Source organism: Oncorhynchus gorbuscha, unplaced genomic scaffold (genome assembly GCF_021184085.1).
Source record: "Oncorhynchus gorbuscha isolate QuinsamMale2020 ecotype Even-year unplaced genomic scaffold, OgorEven_v1.0 Un_scaffold_5837, whole genome shotgun sequence".
Taxonomy (NCBI): domain Eukaryota; kingdom Metazoa; phylum Chordata; class Actinopteri; order Salmoniformes; family Salmonidae; genus Oncorhynchus; species Oncorhynchus gorbuscha.
The window spans coordinates 1-22,855 of NW_025749557.1; the positions used below are offsets into that span (position 1 = coordinate 1).

The 22,855-nt window shown below is 44.5% G+C and overlaps 1 pseudogene; it reads right to left on the reverse strand.

Annotated features, from left to right (window-relative positions):
• Positions 1–816: 816 nt before the first annotated feature.
• On the reverse strand, positions 817–21,817 carry LOC124029231 (annotated as a pseudogene).
• Positions 21,818–22,855: the final 1,038 nt, after the last annotated feature.

The following is a 22,855-nucleotide window of genomic DNA, read 5'->3' on the forward strand; positions in this document are numbered from 1 at the left end:
TTTTGACTTGAGGTTATTATTTATAGGGGTGCCAGGTAGGTTGTGCCTACCAGAGAAAACATTAGTTTCTCCTTTTAGTTTGGGTGGGAATGAGTCCCATCTGGTCCGTCAAGTCTACACCAATACAAAGGACGTATGTAAAAGTCAGGATGGAAATAAACTTTTCATAAACCCTTAAAAAACATTGAAAAGAACTTCAGAAACAATTATATTCTGTTGCGTGGGTTGTATTAGCAACAACAATGATTACACACATATATAATAATATCACAATGAGTTCTGGTTCCTCCAGAAATGTCCTGTACCTCGGGCCTAAAAAGAGTCCTGCCCGGTAAAGGAGTTCAGTGAACTCAAGTGACTTTTGTCACGCGATGTTTGTCCGTTCGTTCCGTAGCGTAAACCCAGTATTAAACATACAATCAATATAACAATTACTTTACCACAGAACCTTAAAGCGGATCAACTCTTAATTAAGTCCTCAACTACCACTAACTACACAAATCACAGTATACATCACATCCAAACAAATGAAATACCGTATACAAAAAGGTGGTAGTCAGTCGGTCAGTCAGACAATCCAATCCGCCAATAGATCTCCAGCGGAGAAAGGCCACGAAGAACGGAGAGGTGTAGTCCAGGGACGCAAAGAGTGGATCCGATCCTGGGTAAACTCTCTTAGGCTACAAAACACACGTTTAACGGCAACAAAACAACGGAATAGAGAAGCTTCGGGAACTGAGGGTTGAACACATCCTCAGTCACGTCTCCATCACAACCCCCTTTTTTGCGCAGCTGATACTGGCTATTTAATTGGGAATTAAAGGGAAAGCGCCCTATTGGAAGGAGCTGCACTGAGACGGTTCAGAAAAATTCAGGGCCGTCACAACACACACACAAAATGTCATAAACACACACACACACATACGCATGTAATGTTACGCATGTATGGGCACGCACTTACGCAAACACACACTATGTCAAATCTTCCATTGCATCATAACAGTAGTTCTCAAGCCAGGAAGTAACAGACAGAGGGTGCCCCTCACAGACAGAGGGTGCTGTGTTTGTGTTTGTGTGTGTGTGTGTGTGTGTGTGTGTGTGTGTGTGTGTGTGTGTGTGTGTGTGTGTGTGTGTGTGTGTGTGTGTGTGTGTGTGTGTGTGTGTGTGTGTGTGTGTGTGTGTGTGTGTGTGTGTGTGTGTGTGTGTGTGTGTGTGTGTGTGTGTGTGACTCACCACGTCGAAGGCAGTGAAGACATGGCAGTAGTGGTGGCTGGACTTGAGGGTCTTTGGTGATGTAGGCAAACGTGGACAGATCCTCAGGATCCTGGGCCGCACATGAGATGTTACGGATCTCATGCTCAGCTATGATGTTCTAGAGAGAGAGACGGAGGGAGAGACAGAGAGAGACAGAGGGAGAGACAGAGGGAGAGAGAGAGACAGAGGGAGAGACAGAGGGAGAGACAGAGGGAGAGACAGAGGGAGAGACAGAGGGAGAGACAGAGGGAGAGACAGAGGGAGAGACAGAGAGAGACAGAGGGAGAGACAGAGAGAGACAGGGGGAGACAGAGAGAGAGACAGAGGGAGAGACAGAGGGAGAGACAGAGGGAGAGACAGAGAGAGACAGGGGGAAGGAAGGAGAGAGTGTGGGAGAGACAGAGAGAGACAGAGGGAGAGACAGAGGGAGAGACAGAGAGAGAGACAGAGGGAGAGACAGAGGGAGACAGAGAGAGAGACAGAGGGAGAGACAGAGGGAGAGACAGAGGGAGAGACAGAGAGAGACAGGGGGAAGGAAGGAGAGAGTGTGGAGGAGAGATACAGAGAGAGAGAGGGAAGGGTTGGAGATCTTTAGAGAAAGTTTATGTGATGGAAGTTCACTGTTCATCTTGTGTTCATCTTGTGAAACTGACAATGTTATTTTTTGCTTCCACCCAGTGCTGTTCAGTTCTTACTCTCAGTAATGGTGTTTCCACCCAGTGCTGTTCAGTTCTTACTCTCAGTAATGGTGTTTCCACCCGGTGCTGTTCAGTTCTTACTCTCAGTAATGGTGCTTCCACCCGGTGCTGTTCAGTTCTTACTCTCAGTAATGGTGCTTCCACCCGGTGCTGTTCAGTTCTTACTCTCAGTAATGGTGTTTCCACCCAGTGCTGTTCAGTTCTTACTCTCAGTAATGTTGTTTCCACCCGGTGCTGTTCAGTTCTTACTCTCAGTAATGGTGTTTCACCCGGTGCTGTTCAGTTCTTACTCTCAGTAATGGTGCTTCCACCGGTGCTGTTCAGTTCTTACTCTCAGTAATGTTGTTTCCACCGGTGCTGTTCAGTTCTTACTCTCAGTAATGGTGTTTCCACCCGGTGCTGTTCAGTTCTTACTCTCAGTAATGGTGCTTCCACCGGTGCTGTTCAGTTCTTACTCTCAGTAATGGTGTTTCCACCGGTGCTGTTCAGTTCTTACTCTCAGTAATGTTGTTTCCACCCGGTGCTGTTCAGTTCTTACTCTCTGTAATGGTGTTTCCACCCAGTGCTGTTCAGTTCTTACTCTCAGTAATGGTGCTTCCACCGGTGCTGTTCAGTTCTTACTCTCAGTAATGGTGCTTCCACCCAGTGCTGTTCAGTTCTTACTCTCAGTAATGGTGTTTCCACCCAGTGCTGTTCAGTTCTTACTCTCAGTAATGGTGTTTCCACCCAGTGCTGTTCAGTTCTTACTCTCAGTAATGGTGTTTCCACCCGGTGCTGTTCAGTTCTTACTCTCAGTAATGGTGTTTCCACCCAGTGCTGTTCAGTTTCTCAGTAATGGTGTTTCCACCCGGTGCTGTTCAGTTCTTACTCTCAGTAATGGTGTTTCCACCCAGTGCTGTTCAGTTCTTACTCTCAGTAATGGTGCTTCCACCCAGTGCTGTTCAGTTCTTACTCTCAGTAATGGTGCTTCCACCCGGTGCTGTTCAGTTCTTACTCTCAGTAATGGTGCTTCCACCCAGTGCTGTTCAGTTCTTACTCTCAGTAATGGTGCTTCTACCCGGTGCTGTTCAGTTCTTACTCTCAGTAATGGTGCTTCCACTTAGTGCTGTTCAGTTCTTACTCTCAGTAATGGTGCTTCCACCCGGTTCTGTTCAGTTCTTACTCTCAGTAATGGTGCTTCCACCCAGTGCTGTTCAGTTCTTACTCTCAGTAATGGTGCTTCCACCCAGTGCTGTTCAGTTCTTACTCTCAGTAATGGTGCTTCCACCCGGTTCTGTTCAGTTCTTACTCTCAGTAATGGTGCTTCCACCCAGTGCTGTTCAGTTCTTACTCTCAGTAATGGTGCTTCCACCCGGTTCTGTTCAGTTCTTACTCTCAGTAATGGTGCTTCCACCCAGTGCTGTTCAGTTCTTACTCTCAGTAATGGTGCTTCCACCCGGTGCAGTTCAGTTCTTACTCTCAGTAATGGTGCTTCCACCCGGTGCAGTTCAGTTCTTACTCTCAGTAATGGTGCTTCCACCCGGTGCAGTTCAGTTCTTACTCTCAGTAATGGTGCTTCCACCCGGTGCAGTTCAGTTCTTACTCTCAGTAATGGTGCTTCCACCGGTTCTGTTCAGTTCTTACTCTCAGTAATGGTGCTTCCACCGGCAGTTCAGTTCTTTTCAGTGGTGCTTCCACCCGGTGCAGTTCAGTTCTTACTCTCAGTAATGGTGCTTCCACCCGGTGCTGTTCAGTTTTCCCCCCCATCAGTAATGGTGCCGGAGGAAAGAAAGCCTCTCACCTTGTTTGTAGCGTCGATGAACTTGACTCCCTTGTAGGAGACGGACAGAACAATGGTCGGGACTTTCTTCATCTGTTCTGTAGACTTCTGTAGAGTGGAGAGAGAGACGGAGAGAGAAAGAGGGGGAAAAGAGGAGTCTGAGTTAACACTTGATGTCAATTAGACTAATGATGACCACCAACACAAGGCTAACAAGACGGTCTCACCGTCTCCATTCACAGCAGAACGATCAAACCCTGCAATAAGAATCTCTTCACAATATCAATACAATTTTAGAGAGAGTGGGGACAATGGTTGCAAAACTTTCAATACTTTTCTTTTCAGAGATCCTGGGTTGGAGGATTCTGGGTTTACCACTTATTCCCTCCTGATACCGGGATATTTCGGGAAAGGCAGGGAATTTATTGAAAGTTGTCGGAATTGTGCCACCCCAGTGGGGACAGATAGAGATGAGAGCTCATGACATGAGCTCAACAAAGCTTATAACGAGAGAGAGAGAGAGAGAGAGAGAGAGAGAGAGAGAGAGAGAGAGAGAGAGAGAGAGAGAGAGAGAGAGAGAGAGAGAGAGAGAGAGAGAGAGAGAGAGAGAGAGAGAGAGAGAGAGAGAGAGAGAGAGAGAGAGAGAGAGAGAGAGAGAGAGAGAGAGAGAGAGAGAGAGAGAGAGAGAGAGAGAGAGAGAGAGAGAGAGAGAGAGAGAGAGAGAGAGAGAGATGAAATCAACACAAGCTTATAACTAAGCAGAAAAGGAGGGAGATGGAGATGAGCTCACTGCACAGAGAGTCAGCCTATCAACACACTCTCCTCTTTACTAGCAGAATCAATTCCAATCTTCTCAAAGTTCAAAGGTTACCCCGTGACTTATGGAAAACAATGGGTGCAAATGACATTTTCAAAACGTATAGATTTCCCCCTTGGAGGCCCAATAAAACTATCAGCTTTCAACCCATAAATATTCCTCCTATATTCCTTTCTTCTTTCTATTCCCACCCAGACTTACTATCACCACTCTAGTCTGACAGCGGCATGTTTCTTTCTATTCCCATCGAGACTTACTATCACCGCTCTAGTCTGACAGCAGCATGTTTCTTTCTATTCCCACCCAGACTTACTATCACCACTCTAGTCTGACAGCGGCATGTTTCTTTCTATTCCCATCCAGACTTACTATCACCATTCTAGTCTGACAGCAGCATGTTTCTTTCTATTCCCACCCAGACTTACTATCACCACTCTAGTCTGACAGCAGCATGTTTCTTTCTATTCCCACCCAGACTTACTATCACCACTCTAGTCTGACAGCAGCATGTTTCTTTCTATTCCCACCCAGACTTACTATCACCACTCTAGTCTGACAGCAGCATGTTTCTTTCTATTCCCACCCAGACTTACTATCACCACTCTAGTCTGACAGCAGCATGTTTCTTTCTATTCCCACCCAGACTTACTATCACCACTCTAGTCTGACAGCAGCATGTTTCTTTCTATTCCCATCCAGACTTACTATCACCACTCTAGTCTGACAGCAGCATGTTTCTTTCTATTCCCACCCAGACTTACTATCACCGCTCTAGTCTGACAGCAGCATGTTTCTTTCTATTCCCACCCAGACTTACTATCACCTGCTCTAGTCTGACAGCAGCATGTTTCTTTCTATTCCCACCCAGACTTACTATCACCTGCTCTAGTCTGACAGCAGCATGTTTCTTTCTATTCCCACCCAGACTTACTATCACCACTCTAGTCTGACAGCAGCATGTTTCTTTCTATTCCCACCCAGACTTACTATCACCGCTCTAGTCTGACAGCAGCATGTTTCTTTCTATTCCCACCCAGACTTACTATCACCACTCTAGTCTGACAGCAGCATGTTTCTTTCTATTCCCACCCAGACTTACTATCACCACTCTAGTCTGACAGCAGCATGTTTCTTTCTATTCCCACCCAGACTTACTATCACCACTCTAGTCTGACAGCAGCATGTTTCTTTCTATTCCCACCCAGACTTACTATCACCGCTCTAGTCTGACAGCAGCATGTTTCTTTCTATTCCCACCCAGACTTACAAACCACTCAGAAGTCTGACAGCAGCATGTTTCTTTCTATTCCCACCCAGACTTACTATCACCACTCTAGTCTGACAGCAGCATGTTTCTTTCTATTCCCACCCAGACTTACTATCACCACTCTAGTCTGACAGCAGCATGTTTCTTTCTATTCCCACCCAGACTTACTATCACCGCTCTAGTCTGACAGCAGCATGTTTCTTTCTATTCCCACCCAGACTTACTATCACCGCTCTAGTCTGACAGCAGCATGTTTCTTTCTATTCCCACCCAGACTTACTATCACCTGCTCTAGTCTGACAGCGGCATGTTTCTTTCTATTCCCACCCAGACTTACTATCACCGCTCTAGTCTGACAGCAGCATGTTTCTTTCTATTCCCACCCAGACTTACTATCACCACTCTAGTCTGACAGCAGCATGTTTCTTTCTATTCCCACCCAGACTTACTATCACCACTCTAGTCTGACAGCAGCATGTTTCTTTCTATTCCCACCCAGACTTACTATCACCGCTCTAGTCTGACAGCAGCATGTTTCTTTCTATTCCCACCCAGACTTACTATCACCTGCTCTAGTCTGACAGCAGCATGTTTCTTTCTATTCCCACCCAGACTTACTATCACCGCTCTAGTCTGACAGCAGCATGTTTCTTTCCCTTTCTCCCATTGTTAAGCTCATTATGCGCTGCCGCAGTGGGGAATGATGTGACTTCAAATCACTATCACCCTAGTACCATTATTCCACCTGTCAGGGATTTCATATATTCAACAGATCCTGTATGAATTCCTCTCCTCCTCTCTCTCCCTCCCCCCACATCACCCCACTCCCCACCCCCCTTGCTCTGACTCTCTGTGTTTCTTCAACATCAGCATATTTCTAGTGCAGCGGTTCCCTGTCAAGATCACAGGCTTATGAGGGCCGACAAACGCAGCGCTGCGAGGACACAAAGACAGAAGATGGGGGAGCAGAGGGAATTACATATGCATCTGGACCATGTTGATACTGTGTCCACAAGCATGGAAATATAGAGAGAAAAGAGGAAGAGTGATGGAGAAGGGGGGGGGGTATAACAGGACGCAGGTACAGTAGGTACATCGAGAGCGGAGCTCCAAATTTAATGGCCCTTGAAGTCTGACAATAAAAACAACAGCATCAATCGTTTTGGCAGATCAAGATAAACCGAGAGGGGAGGGGGAGAGGTAGAGAGGGGGAGAGGGAGGTAGAGAGAGGGAAGGGGAGAGGAGAGGTAGAGAGAAGGGGAGAGGGAGAGGTAGAGAGGAGGGGAGAGGAGAGGTAGAGAGGAGGTGGAGAGGGAGAGGTAGAGAGAGGGAAGGGGAGAGGGAGAGGTAGAGAGGAGGTGGAGAGGTAGAGAGGCGGTGGAGAGGTAGAGAGGAGGTGAGAGAGAGGTAGAGAGGAGGTGGAGAGGTAGAGAGAGGGAAGGGGAGAGGGAGGTAGAGAGGAGGTGGAGAGGTAGAGAGGCGGTGGAGAGGTAGAGAGGGAGGTGGAGAGGTAGAGAGGAGGTGGAGAGGTGGAGAGGGAGGTAGAGAGAGGGAAGGGGAGAGGGAGAGGTAGAGAGAAGGGGGAGAGGGAGTGTAGAGAGGAGGGGAGAGGAGAGGTAGAGAGGAGGAGGGGGAGAGGAGAGGTAGAGAGAGGAAGGGGAGAGGGAGAGAGGGTAGAGAGGAGGTGGAGAGGGAGAGGTAGAGAGAGGGAAGGGGAGAGGGAGAGGTAGAGAGGAGGTGGAAAGTAGAGAGGAGGTGGAGAGGGAGGTAGAGACAGGGAAGGGGAGAGGGAGAGGTAGAGAGGAGGGGAGAGGGAGAGAAGCTCTGACTCCTCAGATGTGACCAAACAGATAAAGATGAGGAAAGGTGAACACATATTAATAGTCTGCTTCCTCACTGCAGTAACTCAGTAGAGAGAGTGAAGAGAGAGAGAGGATTGAATGAAAGTGAAAGAGAGGGTGAATGAAAGTGAAAGAGAAGGTGAATGAAAGTGACAGAGAAGGTGAGTGAAAGAGAAGGTGAATGAAAGTGAAAGTGAATGAAAGAGAAGGTGAATGAAAGTGAAAGAGAAGGTGAGTGAAAGAGAAGGTGAATGAAAGAGAAGGTGAATGAAAGTGAAAGAGAAGGTGAATGAAAGAGAAGGTGAATGAAAGTGAAAGAGAAGGTGAATGAAAGAGAAGGTGAATGAAAGTGAAAGAGAAGGTGAGTGAAAGAGTAGGTGAATGAAAGTGAAAGAGAAGGTGAGTGAAAGTGAAAGAGAAGGTGAAGGAAAGAGAAGGTGAATGAATGTGAAAGAGAAGGTGAATGAAAGAGAAGGTGAATGAATGTGAAAGAGAAGGTGAGTGAAAGAGAAGGTGAATGAAAGAGAAGGTGAATGAAAGTGAAAGAGAAGGTGAGTGAAAGAGAAGGTGAATGAAAGTGAAAGAGAAGGTGAGTGAAAGAGAAGGTGAATGAAAGTGAAAGAGAATAAAAGAGAGCAAAAGAGTTGGAGGTGAATCCAGGTAAAAAATGACACTACAGTGGTGGTTAAAGTGGCCCTAGTTTCTCTCTCTGAGTGGTAGTGATGTGCCGGGCCCTCTTACCCTCATCTTGGAGCAGGCGTCTTGTGTTGACTCTGTTCCTCTCAGCTCTTTCACCAGCATGGAGCCCAGGTACTGTCAGAGACATAAAGGTAAACAACGGTAGCATTCACATTCCATCCTAGAACTATTATACAGACACATGAAGGATCATAGAATCATTCAATGTAAGATGGAAACTTAAATGATCAAATAACTAAACTCCCAAAAGTCTAATACTTCAATTTGGAAGAAAACAACAATATTCTGCTGAGATGATGAGTTCACTTGCTGTGTGTGTGTTGCAGATAGCCAGCCAGTCGCATAATAACGCAGTGCTTTCTGAAGTGATGAAAACAACCTGGAAATCCCCAGAGGAGTGTAAACAGGGCTGGGGCGGGCAGGAAATGTGCAAAGTGGGGAGGTCAATAAGTGAGGACCTGGTTCGTGAGGACACAGACCCAATTTAATAAAGGTGGTGTTTATGGGGACAGTACTTACGGGGACATTAGGGCTAAAGGGATGTAATGGGTGTATGATTAACTGCTCAGCGCGCCCACTGTTGATTTGAGAGCTAAAAGCCCCAAAGAGGATTTTTTACAAGATGTTCTGACACCCAGTGCAAACATTGATCCTTTTATACCTCGACCCCCTGACCCTAAATCATTTACCCTTCAGGATATGCTTTTGAAAAATGTCCCGGCAAAACGATCCACCTGATCTTACCCTTCGTCAAAAGATAACAAATACATTGCATGAGCTTAACGGTAACACAACCACACCCTGATTTCTCTCCTGTTTTAAGTGCAGTAGAATGAATGAGTCATTTCTTTATGGGAGGTAGGCTGGTGGTTGTAGTGGGGCTGTCTGGGCTGGTTACTGCTCTGTCTGGCTCTGTTGTTAATAATGCTATGGTATCAAGGGAGCGTTGTCTGTTCTCGTATGGAGAACACTGCAATAACGTTACAAACCTCCAAGAAGCCCTTGTGTGTGTGTGTGTGTGTGTGTGTGTGTGTGTGTGTGTGTGTGTGTGTGTGTGTGTGTGTGTGTGTGTGTGTGTGTGTGTGTGTGTGTGTGTGTGTGTGTGTGTGTGTGTGTGTGTGTGTGTGTGTGTGTGTGTGTGTGTGTGTGTGTGTGTGTGTGTGTGTGCATCAATGTGCACACATACAGTAAATCCTGTTACAGTGTCAGGGTAGTGTCGTCTGAGGCTGAAACCGTTACAGAGAACATAGTGATAACATTAAAGAATGAAAGCGCTACAGGGCTTTGGGGAACCAGTATTGACCAATTATACAGTTGGGATTATGTGTGTCATTCTAGCCATGTAAGGATGACGTAAGAGCGCTGTCAAAAGAACATCATCTTAAGAGGACATGTTGTGATAATGTTGGAGCAACATCTTAGCAGCGTTTCCAATTAAGAGTACAAACAACAATGCCTTCATTATACGGAGTGCATTTTCTTGTTTCTCCTGTGTTAAAATTACATTCAACAACCATCACACCCTCGAAAGGGACAATGTAAATCATGCTCAACATTAAACTCTAAAGTGGTGAAATTATGTCAGGGTATTGTCTGAGGTTTCATTTTGACAACATTGAAATAACGTTAGGACATTATCTGGTGTAATAAAGAAGGTATGTCAAATATAATGTGATGACATTTGGCGGTCTAAGAATGTTAATAAAGAAAGTATAATGACATCAGAGCTGGTCTATAATAAAGAAAGTATAATGACATTAGAGCTGGTCTATAATAAAGAAAGTATAATGACATCAGAGCTGGTCTATAATAAAGAAAACATAATGACATTAGAGCTGGTCTATAATAAAGAAAGTATGATGACATTAGAGCTGGTCTATAATAAAGAAAGTATAATGACATCAGAGCTGGTCTATAATAAAGAAAGTATAATGACAGAGCTGGTCTATAATAAAGAAAGTATAATGACATCAGAGCTGGTCTATAATAAAGAAAGTATAATGACATCAGAGCTGGTCTGTAATAAAGAAAGTATAATGACATCAGAGCTGGTCTATAATAAAGAAAGTATAATGACATCAGAGCTGGTCTGTAATAAAGAAAGTATAATGACATCAGAGCTGGTCTGTAATAAAGAAAGTATAATGACATCAGAGCTGGTCTGTAATAAAGAAAGTATAATGACATCAGAGCTGGTCTGTAATAAAGAAAGTATAATGACATCAGAGCTGGTCTATAATAAAGAAAGTATAATGACATCAGAGCTGGTCTGTAATAAAGAAAGTATAATGACATCAGAGCTGGTCTGTAATAAAGAAAGTATAATGACATCAGAGCTGGTCTGTAATAAAGAAAGTATAATGACATTAGAGCTGGTCTATAATAAAGAAAGTATAATGACATCAGAGCTGGTCTATAATAAAGAAAGTATAATGACAGAGCTGGTCTATAATAAAGAAAGTATAATGACATCAGAGCTGGTCTATAATAAAGAAAGTATAATGACATCAGAGCTGGTCTGTAATAAAGAAAGTATAATGACATCAGAGCTGGTCTATAATAAAGAAAGTATAATGACATCAGAGCTGGTCTGTAATAAAGAAAGTATAATTACATCAGAGCTGGTCTGTAATAAAGAAAGTATAATGACATCAGAGCTGGTCTGTAATAAAGAAAGTATAATGACATCAGAGCTGGTCTGTAATAAAGAAAGTATAATGACATCAGAGCTGGTCTATAATAAAGAAAGTATAATGACATCAGAGCTGGTCTGTAATAAAGAAAGTATAATGACATCAGAGCTGGTCTGTAATAAAGAAAGTATAATGACATCAGAGCTGGTCTGTAATAAAGAAAGTATAATGACATCAGAGCTGGTCTGTAATAAAGAAAGTATAATGACATCAGAGCTGGTCTGTAATAAAGAAAGTATAATGACATCAGAGCTGGTCTATAATAAAGAAAGTATAATGACATCAGAGCTGGTCTGTAATAAAGAAAGTATAATGACATCAGAGCTGGTCTGTAATAAAGAAAGTATAATGACATCAGAGCTGGTCTATAATAAAGAAAGTATAATGACATCAGAGCTGGTCTGTAATAAAGAAAGTATAATGACATCAGAGCTGGTCTATAATAAAGAAAGTATAATGACATCAGAGCTGGTCTATAATAAAGAAAGTATAATGACAGAGCTGGTCTGTAATAAAGAAAGTATGATGACATCAGAGCTGGTCTATAATAAAGAAAGTATAATGACATCAGAGCTGGTCTATAATAAAGAAAGTATAATGACATCAGAGCTGGTCTGTAATAAAGAAAGTATAATGACATCAGAGCTGGTCTATAATAAAGAAAGTATAATGACATCAGAGCTGGTCTATAATAAAGAAAGTATAATGACAGAGCTGGTCTGTAATAAAGAAAGTATGATGACATCAGAGCTGGTCTATAATAAAGAAAGTATAATGACATCAGAGCTGGTCTATAATAAAGAAAGTATAATGACAGAGCTGGTCTATAATAAAGAAAGTATAATGACATCAGAGCTGGTCTATAATAAAGAAAGTATAATGACATTAGAGCTGGTCTATAATAAAGAAAGTATAATGACATCAGAGCTGGTCTATAATAAAGAAAACATAATGACATTAGAGCTGGTCTATAATAAAGAAAGTATGATGACATTAGAGCTGGTCTATAATAAAGAAAGTATAATGACATCAGAGCTGGTCTATAATAAAGAAAGTATAATGACATCAGAGCTGGTCTATAATAAAGAAAGTATAATGACATCAGAGCTGGTCTATAATAAAGAAAGTATAATGACATCAGAGCTGGTCTATAATAAAGAAAGTATAATGACATCAGAGCTGGTCTATAATAAAGAAAGTATAATGACATCAGAGCTGGTCTATAATAAAGAAAGTATAATGACAGAGCTGGTCTGTAATAAAGAAAGTATGATGACATCAGAGCTGGTCTATAATAAAGAAAGTATAATGACAGAGCTGGTCTATAATAAAGAAAGTATAATGACAGAGCTGGTCTGTAATAAAGAAAGTATGATGACATCAGAGCTGGTCTATAATAAAGAAAGTATAATGACATTAGAGCTGGTCTATAATAAAGAAAGTATAATGACATCAGAGCTGGTCTATAATAAAGAAAGTATAATGACATCAGAGCTGGTCTATAATAAAGAAAGTATAATGACATCAGAGCTGGTCTATAATAAAGAAAGTATAATGACATCAGAGCTGGTCTATAATAAAGAAAGTATAATGACATCAGAGCTGGTCTATAATAAAGAAAGTATGATGACATCAGAGCTGGTCTATAATAAAGAAAGTATAATGACATCAGAGCTGGTCTATAATAAAGAAAGTATAATGACATCAGAGCTGGTCTATAATAAAGAAAGTATAATGACATCAGAGCTGGTCTATAATAAAGAAAGTATGATGACATCAGAGCTGGTCTATAATAAAGAAAGTATAATGACATCAGAGCTGGTCTATAATAAAGAAAGTAAAATGACATCAGAGCTGGTCTATAATAAAGAAAGTATAATGACATCAGAGCTGGTCTATAATAAAGAAAGTATGATGACATCAGAGCTGGTCTATAATAAAGAAAGTATAATGACATCAGAGCTGGTCTATAATAAAGAAAGTATAATGACATCAGAGCTGGTCTATAATAAAGAAAGTATAATGACATCAGAGCTGGTCTATAATAAAGAAAGTATAATGACATCAGAGCTGGTCTATAATAAAGAAAACATAATGACATTAGAGCTGGTCTATAATAAAGAAAACATAATGACATTAGAGCTGGTCTATAATAAAGAAAGTATAATGACATCAGAGCTGGTCATATAATAAAGAAAACATAATGACATTAGAGCTGGTCTATAATAAAGAAAACATAATGACATCAGAGCTGGTCTATAATAAAGAAAGTATAATGACATCAGAGCTGGTCTATAATAAAGAAAGTATAATGACATCAGAGCTGGTCTATAATAAAGAAAGTATAATGACATCAGAGCTGGTCTATAATAAAGAAAACATAATGACATTAGAGCTGGTCTATAATAAAGAAAACATAATGACATTAGAGCTGGTCTATAATAAATCCTCAACTCTATCCTCTTCCTCTGTACACTGCTTACATACATCCTCAACTCTATCCTCTCTATCTCAGTGTTAACGCAGTGTTAACTCTATCTTAACGCTCCATGCTTTTTTAAATGTGTTTCTTTTTCCCTCCCTCCCTCCCTCCCTCCCTCCCTCCCTCCCTCCCTCCCTCCCTCCCTCCCTCCCTCCCTCCCTCCCTCCCTCCCTCCCTCCCTCCCTCCCTCCCCTCCCTCCCTCCCTCCCTCCCTCCCTCCCTCCCTCCCTCCCCTCCCTCCCTCCCTCCTTTTCTTCTCTCTCAGATTCTCCTCTATCTCACTTCGTGGGGCCATGTGGAGCTTCAGTCCTGTGAGTGGTTGCTTGGCACCGATTATTTTATTTATTTACACTTTCTCTCTGCCTTCCTTTCTCCCTCTCAACCCACACTACCTTATCCCTCTCTCTCAACCCACACTACCTTTCCCTCCCTCTCTTAACCCACATTACCTTTTCCCTCACTCTCTCACAAACTCTCTCGCTTACTCACACTCACTCACTGTTTCTCTCTCTCTTTCTCTCTAATCCTCTAGCCCCCTCATCTCCACAACAGCAGCTCTGAGCCAATCACTATGCACAACTGTGCAAGAGTCAATCACAATTCAACACGGCTGGCCCCGAGAGCCAATGGGAGCCTCCAGACTCCAAATGGGAGCCAATCATCTTCCCGGTGATTCATCAGCTGAAAGTGGGCAGTAATCAGTGTTACATGGTTGCTGGGGCTAAGCCAATCAAATGTACATGTGCTGTATCCTTGGTAACATGGCTGGTTTTATGTAATGGGAGGCTAAAATTACTGCAGCAGCATGAATAGCTTGGTGCAGTATTGATCGAAGGGTGAAACGTGATTTTACTCCTGAATACCTCCAGTGTGTCGGTTAGGTAACAGAAGTGCAGGTACTTTAAGTCAGAGGGCATAACATATGTCAGCTATAGGCCAGGGCTAGAGTAGATAGTAGGATTGTGGAGAGCTGTCAAAGAGTATTATGGAGTGTCAGTGTGTGTGTGTGTGTGGGGGGGTAGTATTATTCAAACCTTTTCAGCAGGAACCCCATTCTTTCCACCACAATTTCTGGTTGAATTACTTACCAATAATTTTTTTACAACCCCACCCGAACACAAATACGACACAACCTTCAAATCTGTACATTTTTACATCAACAAATAACCTTCACTATAGTTTCTTCTCTTATCAAAATACATTTACTCAATAAAATTGTATTTGTTTGTGCCATCTTCCTGAAAAACGTACATTGTCCCGTACAATAATCTGTACTCTAAATGTTTAGTTCCTTTTTATTGACCCCACTGATGGTCCCCTAGCGGGGTCGCGACCCCGGCTTTGAATACCGCTGCTGTAGAATATGATACGATGCTAATGTAGCGTTTTGCATGCATGCACATTCACAAGCATATCATACATGCATGAAAAGCATACTAACACACACACACACACACACACACACACACACACACACACACACACACACACACACACACACACACACACACACACACACACACACACACACACACACACACACACACACACACACACACAGTATAACGTAGGGGCAGGACTACTCACATAAGCTTCATAGTCACACGACTGGAAGATGAGTTTCTCAGGGTGGTGCTGCCAGTACTGCACTGGAGTGGACGAGGTGGCCTCGTTGGGAGGACGCAACGTGATTGGCTCGCACCATTCGCCTTGCTGTAACGACAGCCAATGGCAAGATCAGACACAGGCCACGGATGAGGAATCACAGACGATTACAAGGAAAAGGATTGGGCACAAGCTTAAGTCAAGCATATTCTGAGCTGATACATCTAGACTGTCAGATATGTGCTGCCGTTCGCTCCTAACCACATGGCACTTCTATGATGTAACAGGTTCCATCCAGACTGACTGAACATGAAAAGCTTAACAACAACGCTTCAACAACATTTCAAAAACATTTTGAGACCTCACTGTGTTTCTATGGATCATCCTCTCCTAATGCTAAGTGCGTTTTAACAGTCTTAGAAGGGTCATATTTAAATGGCTTTTCATACTGTTTAATTCCCCTAGCTAGTGCTATGATGCTCACACCTCCCCTGGCACTGTGTGGAAAATCCCCTGTCCTTCTTTCTTTCATCCTTTTCAACAGAAACAGGAAATGGATATATATTTAGCTACAGTACTTTTCCCTTGGCCAATATGTTCTAAATCAAATGGAAATGATCATGAGTAAATGGACTTGTCTTATCAACAAATATAATGTACATTTATATCACGTACATTGACAGTTGACTGTTCGACTGTTCGTCACGGACAATGACAACAGTATTTGATGCATCACAGACAACTTACAGTATCATTTCTTGCAGAAGGTCTTTCTCCAACATCATGAGACTGATAAATAAATAAATAGAAATAAGATCCAGGATCAGGACAACAAGAAGTTGGTTGATAACATAGATTTGGATAGAGCGTGCACCTTGCCCCAAAAAGCCTGTTTTAGCATGGGCAGCGCCATTGAGGACTTTCATCAATGGAGATAGCCCTCAATGGCGCTGCCCATGCTGTCATAGAAACCATTATGGCAAATATTCAAAGATGTGGCCTCCATCCAATTCTATGGTTTATAATAATCAAGCAGACGATAATCACACAGGCAATATTCACAACAAGGCTGGAGTGTGAGGAAATCCTCCCGACACAGTTTTATAATCAAAGTCCCATGACAGGTGCTGATACACTACTATACGGGAGTGCTTGTTTGTTTGGGTGTCACATCCATCTGCGTCTTAATGAGATACTCTGGAGGTGAGGTAATCAGGGATAATGACATCAGGGTAAATAGCTGCAGGGTGAGCCCTAGAGGAGGATCAGAACAGGTAATCTACTCCAAGACACTGGGCTAATCAAACTGATCTAAATGACAGAGATAGATAGAGAGGGGGGGACAGAGAGAGAGAGGAGGGAGGGAGAGAAAGAGAGATGGGGGGACAGAGAGAGGGGGAGAGAGGGAGAGAAAGAGAGAGAAGGGGGAGAGGGAGGGAAAGAGAGAGGGAGAGAAAGAGGGGGAAGAGACAAAGATAGAGACACAATTGGCAAAACACAATTATATAAAGACCAGAAAGAGCACAGAGAGAGAGAGAGAGACTCATTATCCCTGTAATGGGGCCCAGGGCATGATCTCTGACTGCCTCAGTAGCAATGGGGGAGTAGGGCATGATCTCTGACTGTCTCAGTAGCAATGGGGGGAGTGGGGCATGAGGGGTAGTAGGGCATGATCTCTGACTGCCTCAGTAGTAATGGGGGGAGTAGGGCATGATCTCTGATTGCGACTGCCTCGGTGGCAATGGGGAGGAGCAGGGTATGATCTCTAACAGCCTCAGTAGAAATGGGGGCACAGGGCATGATCTCTGACTGCCTCAGTAGCAATGGGGGAGTAGGTCATGATCTCTGACTGCCTCAGTGGAAATGGGGATTGGGCAAGGCATGACCTCTGACTGCCTCAGTAGCAATGGGGGGGAACAGGGCATGATATCTTACTGCCTCGGTAGCATTGGCAGGAGTAGGGCATGACCTCTGACTGCCTCAGTAGAAATGGGGAAGGCATGGGGGGGGATCTCTGACTGCCTCAGTGGCAATGAGAGGGAGTGGGGCATGATCTCTGACTGCCTCAGTAGCAATGAGAGGGAGTGGGGCATGATCTCTGACTGCCTCAGTAGCAATGGGGGGAGTGGGGCATGATCTCTGACTGCCTCAGTAGCAATGGGGGGAGTGGGGCATGATCTCTGACTGCCTCAGTAGCAATGGGGGGAGTGGGGCATGATCTCTGACTGCCTCAGTAGCAATGGGGAGGGAGCAGGGCATGATCTCTGACTGCCTCAGTGGCAATGGGCGGAGAGGCAATGTGGAGGGAAAAGGGGGAGAAAGGGAGAGATGAAGGAAAGAGTGGAAAGTAAAACAGAGAGAGAGTATGTGAGAGTGAGAGGAATAGAGAAGTATCCATAATGATCTCCTCCACACGACCTTGCTGACTCACTGCACTCACCTGAGTGCTGCTCTAAAGAGGCCAATGTTGTGAGTCGTGACACAAACGCACTTCAAGGAGTCAGTCGTTTATAAACACAAGAGTGTGTCTGGTGCGACAAGCTCTGTGAATCACACACACTCTCACACACACTCCGGATGGACCCTAATCGGGGTAGATCAAAGGAACGCTTAAGAGAAGCTGCTCTCCCAGATGCCTCTGACTCGCCGACCGTGCTTTCATAGGTTGGTGGAGAGGTTCAATAGGAGGATCATGGATTTTGGTAGAGAGGTTACCATACTGTACCATGCATGCTAATATTCAGTACATTCGGAAGGTATTCAGACCCCTCGACTTTCCACATTTTGTTACGTTATAGCCTTATTTATTACATTGTTTTTTTCTCCATATCAATCTACACACAATACCCCATAATGACAAGGCAAAAACAGGTTTTTAGAAATGTTTGCACGTGTATTAATAATAAAAACTGAAATTTCACATTTACATAAGTATTCAGACCCTTTGTACTTTGTTGAAGCACCTTGGCAGCGATTACAGCCTCAAGTCTTCTTGGGTATGACGCTACAAGCTTGGCACACCTGTATTTGGGGAGTTTCTCCCATTCTTCTCTGCAGATCCTCTCAAGCTCTATCAGGTTGGATGGGGAGCGACACTGCACAGCTATTTTCAGGTCTCTCCAGAGATGTTCGATAGGGTTCAAGTCCAGGCTCTGGCTGGGCCACTCAAGTTCATTCAGAGACTTGTCCCGAAGCCACTCCTGCATTGTCTTGGCTGTGTGCTTAGGGTCGTTGTCCTGTTGGAAGGTGAACCTTCACCCCAGTCTGAGGTCCTGAGCGCTCTGGTGCAGGTTTTCATCAAGGATCTCTCTGTACTTTGCTCTGTTCATCTTTGCCTCGATCCTGACTAGTCTCCCAATCCCTGCCTCTGAAAAACATACACACAGTGCGATGCTGCCATCACCATGCTTCACCGTAGGGAATGTGCCAGGTTTCCTCCAGACGTGACACTTGGCAGTCAGGCCAAGGAGTTCGATCTTGGTTTCATCAGACCAGAGAAGCTTGTTTCTCATGGTCTGAGAGTCTTTAAGTGCCTTTTGCTAAACTCCAAGCGGGGTGTCATGTGCCTTTTACTGAGGAGTGGCTTCCATCTGGCCACTCTACCTTAAAGGCCTGATTGGTGGAGTGCTGCAGAGATGGTTGATCCCTCCGATGTCAACAACTACAGACCAGTATCCCTTCTTTCTTTTCTCTCCAAAACTCTTGAACGTGCCGTCCTTGGCCAGCTCTCCCGCTATCTCTCTCTGAATGACCTTCTTGATCCAAATCAGTCAGGATTCAAGACTAGTCATTCAACTGAGACTGCTCTCCTCTGTATCACGGAGGCGCTCCGCACTGCTAAAGCTAACTCTCTCTCCTCTGCTCTCATCCTTCTAGATCTATCGGCTGCCTTCGATACTGTGAACCATCAGATCCTCCTCTCCACCCTCTCCGAGTTGGGCATCTCCGGCGCGGCCCACGCTTGGATTGCGTCCTACCTGACAGGTCGCTCCTACCAGGTGGCGTGGCAAGAATCTGTCTCCTCACCACGCGCTCTCACCACTGGTGTCCCCCAGGGCTCTGTTCTAGGCCCTCTCCTATTCTCGCTATACACCAAGTCACTTGGCTCTGTCATAACCTCACATGGTCTCTCCTATCATTGCTATGCAGACGACACACAATTAATCTTCTCCTTTCCCCCTTCTGATGACCAGGTGGCAAATCGCATCTCTGCATGTCTGGCAGACATATCAGTGTGGATGACGGATCACCACCTCAAGCTGAACCTCGGCAAGACGGAGCTGCTCTTCCTCCCGGGGAAGGACTGCCCATTCCATGATCTCGCCATCACGGTTGACAACTCCATTGTGTCCTCCTCCCAGTGCGCTAAGAACCTTGGCGTGATCCTGGACAACACCCTGTCGTTCTCAACTAACATCAAGGCGGTGGCCCGTTCCTGTAGGTTCATGCTCTACAACATCTGCAGAGTACGAACCTGCCTCACACAGGAAGCGGCGCAGGTCCTAATCCAGGCACTTGTCATCTCCCGTCTGGATTACTGCAACTCGCTGTTGGCTGGGCTCCCTGCCTGTGCCATTAAACCCCTACAACTCATCCAGAACGCCGCAGCCCGTCTGGTGTTCAACCTTCCCAAGTTCTCTCACGTCACCCCGCTTCTCCGCTCTCTCCACTGGCTTCCAGTTGAAGCTCGCATCCGCTACAAGACCATGGTGCTTGCCTACGGAGCTGTGAGGGGAACGGCACCTCAGTACCTCCAGGCTCTGATCAGGCCCTACACCCAAACAAGGGCACTGCGTTCATCCACCTCTGGCCTGCTCGCCTCCCTACCACTGAGGAAGTACAGCTCCCGCTCAGCCCAGTCAAAACTGTTCGCTGCTCTGGCCCCCCAATGGTGGAACAAACTCCCTCACGACGCCAGGACAGCGGAGTCAATCACCACCTTCCGGAGACACCTGAAACCCCACCTCTTTAAGGAATACCTAGGATAGGATAAGTTATCCCTCTCACCCCCCTTTAAGATTTAGATGCACAGACTGTTCCACTGGATGTCATAAGGTGAATGCACCAATTTGTAAGTCGCTCTGGATAAGAGCGTCTGCTAAATGACTTAAATGTAATGTAAATGTACGGTGTAGGGCAGGATTCTCCAATAGGCAGTCCGAGGGCCAAATAAATATATATTCATATGTATTTTTTTAAAATAATTGTTGTTGTACATAAAACAAATTAGCTCAAAGTGATTTTAATTTGTTCCCAAGTACAGTAGTTTCCACGTGTAAATAGAGGCATATGTGATCTTATCCCAAAGTAATCAAGGTTTGAAATGATTCTATTTTTATCTAATAATATATCTGTTTGGGATTCTTGCGGTCAATTTGCAGTGTACAAATGATTTATAACAGCGTTCTGCCCCCCGACCATCCGAGACGACGCTTTCGTAGTTTGGTAGAGAGATCAAATAGGGACGCACAGGAAAATAATTGTGAGAGGCTGCTGTCTATTCCTCTCCCTATCTTCCCTTCCCTCCTCCCTTCCTCCCCTCTCCTCCTTCCCCCCTCACCATGCTGACTTGGGCCATCTGCCGCTCCAGTTTGGAGCGAGGCATCTCCTCTAAGTAGTTGTCGTTGGAGCGCTGGCGGCGCCGTGCGTCCGCCTGCATGATGAGGTGCTGCACGTCCAACGAGCCCCCTGGGACTCCCGCCGTGGTGTACGCAGCCTGGCCCGGAAGGATCTGGGGAGGGGTGTTGCAGCCACCGGGCTCCTGGAAGGATGGATGGACAGAGGAAAGGGATTATTAAATTGTGGTGAAGTGTGCCATGTGATGCTTTTGATGCTCCGTGATAGGCTGTATCTAGAAAAGGAGAGGTCAAATGTCAAGACTGCCACTACTGGCTACTCCCATCGTGGACATGCCTCCAGGTGGGGGGATTAGGGCGAGACAATAATGGTATAATGATTCCACTACATAGTGATTGCCTTGCTTAGCTGTTACATCATTATTTTCACTAGCATACCTCTTAAAATGAAGCTACTGTGTTGAGCATGCATTCTAAGTGGTATCTAGTGGAATGCTTTTGGAACATGATAACATGCTATGCTGAATAAACCTTCAGCCACCTCTCTGTTTGCTAGCCTGGCTCTGGACAGCAGACTAGATTTGCAGTGGAGACGCTGCCCAGCCCCTCTGTCTGGACCGATTTGTTAAATGGAATGAAAGCAGGCGTCTTGGCCTTGAGAGGCTGCAGAGCAGCAGCCACATCCTGGCTGCCGGATCAAATTGAGTCCCAGGAGGTGAAGCATTTCCCGGGCCTTTGTAAGTTGAACATTAGACCCATATGCACTAGGGAATGGAATCCAGCATCTTGTAATTAGTATCCAGGACCGGCAGGGAGAGGGGAAACAGCAGTCTATTGTGGTCCTGGCGGCATCCATTTTGTGTCTGCCGGGAGACTTGTGAAGGCTAACAACAGCAGTGGAGATATTTCCCCTAAGCTCACTGAACCTCTCTGCAGTCTCTAGGACTACTACCATCTGGGAGGGAAGAGAGAGAGAGGACTCACACACACACAAACACACACACATAAACAAACTGACCCGTAGGGAGATGGCCCGTGGGGGTTTCTGTGGAGGGTCTTGGTGAAGCCTGTCTCCCAGCGAGGCCAGAATTCTCTTCCTGTGTCCTATCAGACTGACCTTCAACACCTAGGGAGGAAGAGAGACACAGGTCAACAACCTATCAACTAGAGGTTGACCGATTAATCGGAATGGCCGATTAATTAGGGCCGATTTCAAGTTTCCATAACAATCGGTAATCTGTATTTTTGGACACCAATTTGGCCGATTTGTTTTACACCTTTATTTAACTAGGCAAATCAGTTAAGAACCAATTCTTATTTACAATGACTGCCTAGGAATGGTGGGTTAACTGCCTTGTTCAGGGGCAGAACGACAGATGTTTACCTTGTCAGCTTGGGGATTCAATCTTGCAACCTTACGGTTAACTAGTCCAACGCTCTAACCACCTGATTACATTGCACTCCACGAGGAGCCTGCCTGTTACGCGAATGCAGTAAGAAGCCAAGGTAAGTTGCTAGCTATCATGAAACTTATCTTATAAAAATCAATCAATCATAATCACTAGTTAACTACATATGGTTGATGATATGATATATATATGATATAATCGATGTGGTGGCATTCGTGAAAAAGGACTGTCGTTGCTCCAACGTGTACCTAACCATAAACATCAATGCCTTTCTTAAAATCAATACACAGAAGTTATTATTTATAAACCTGCATATTTAGTTAATATTGCATGCTACCATGAATTTCTTTTAACTTGGAAAAATGGTGTCACTTCTCTTGCAACAGAGTCAGGGTATATGCAGCAGTTTGGTCCGCCTGGCTCGTTGCGAACTGTGTGAAGACTATTTCTTCCTAACATAGACAGCCAACTTCGCCAAACGGGGGATTATTCAACAAAAGTGCATTTGAGAAAAAGCACAATTGTTGCACGACTGTACCTAACCATAAACATCAATGCCTTTCTTAAAATCAATACACAGAAGTATATATATTTTAAACCTGCATATTTAGCTAAAGGAAATCCAGGTTAGCAGGCAATATTAACCAGGTGAAATTGTGTCACTTTTCTTGCGTTCATTGCACGCAGTCAGGGTATATGCAACAGTTTGGGCCGCCTGGCTTGTTGCGAACTAATTTGCCAGAATTTTACGTAAT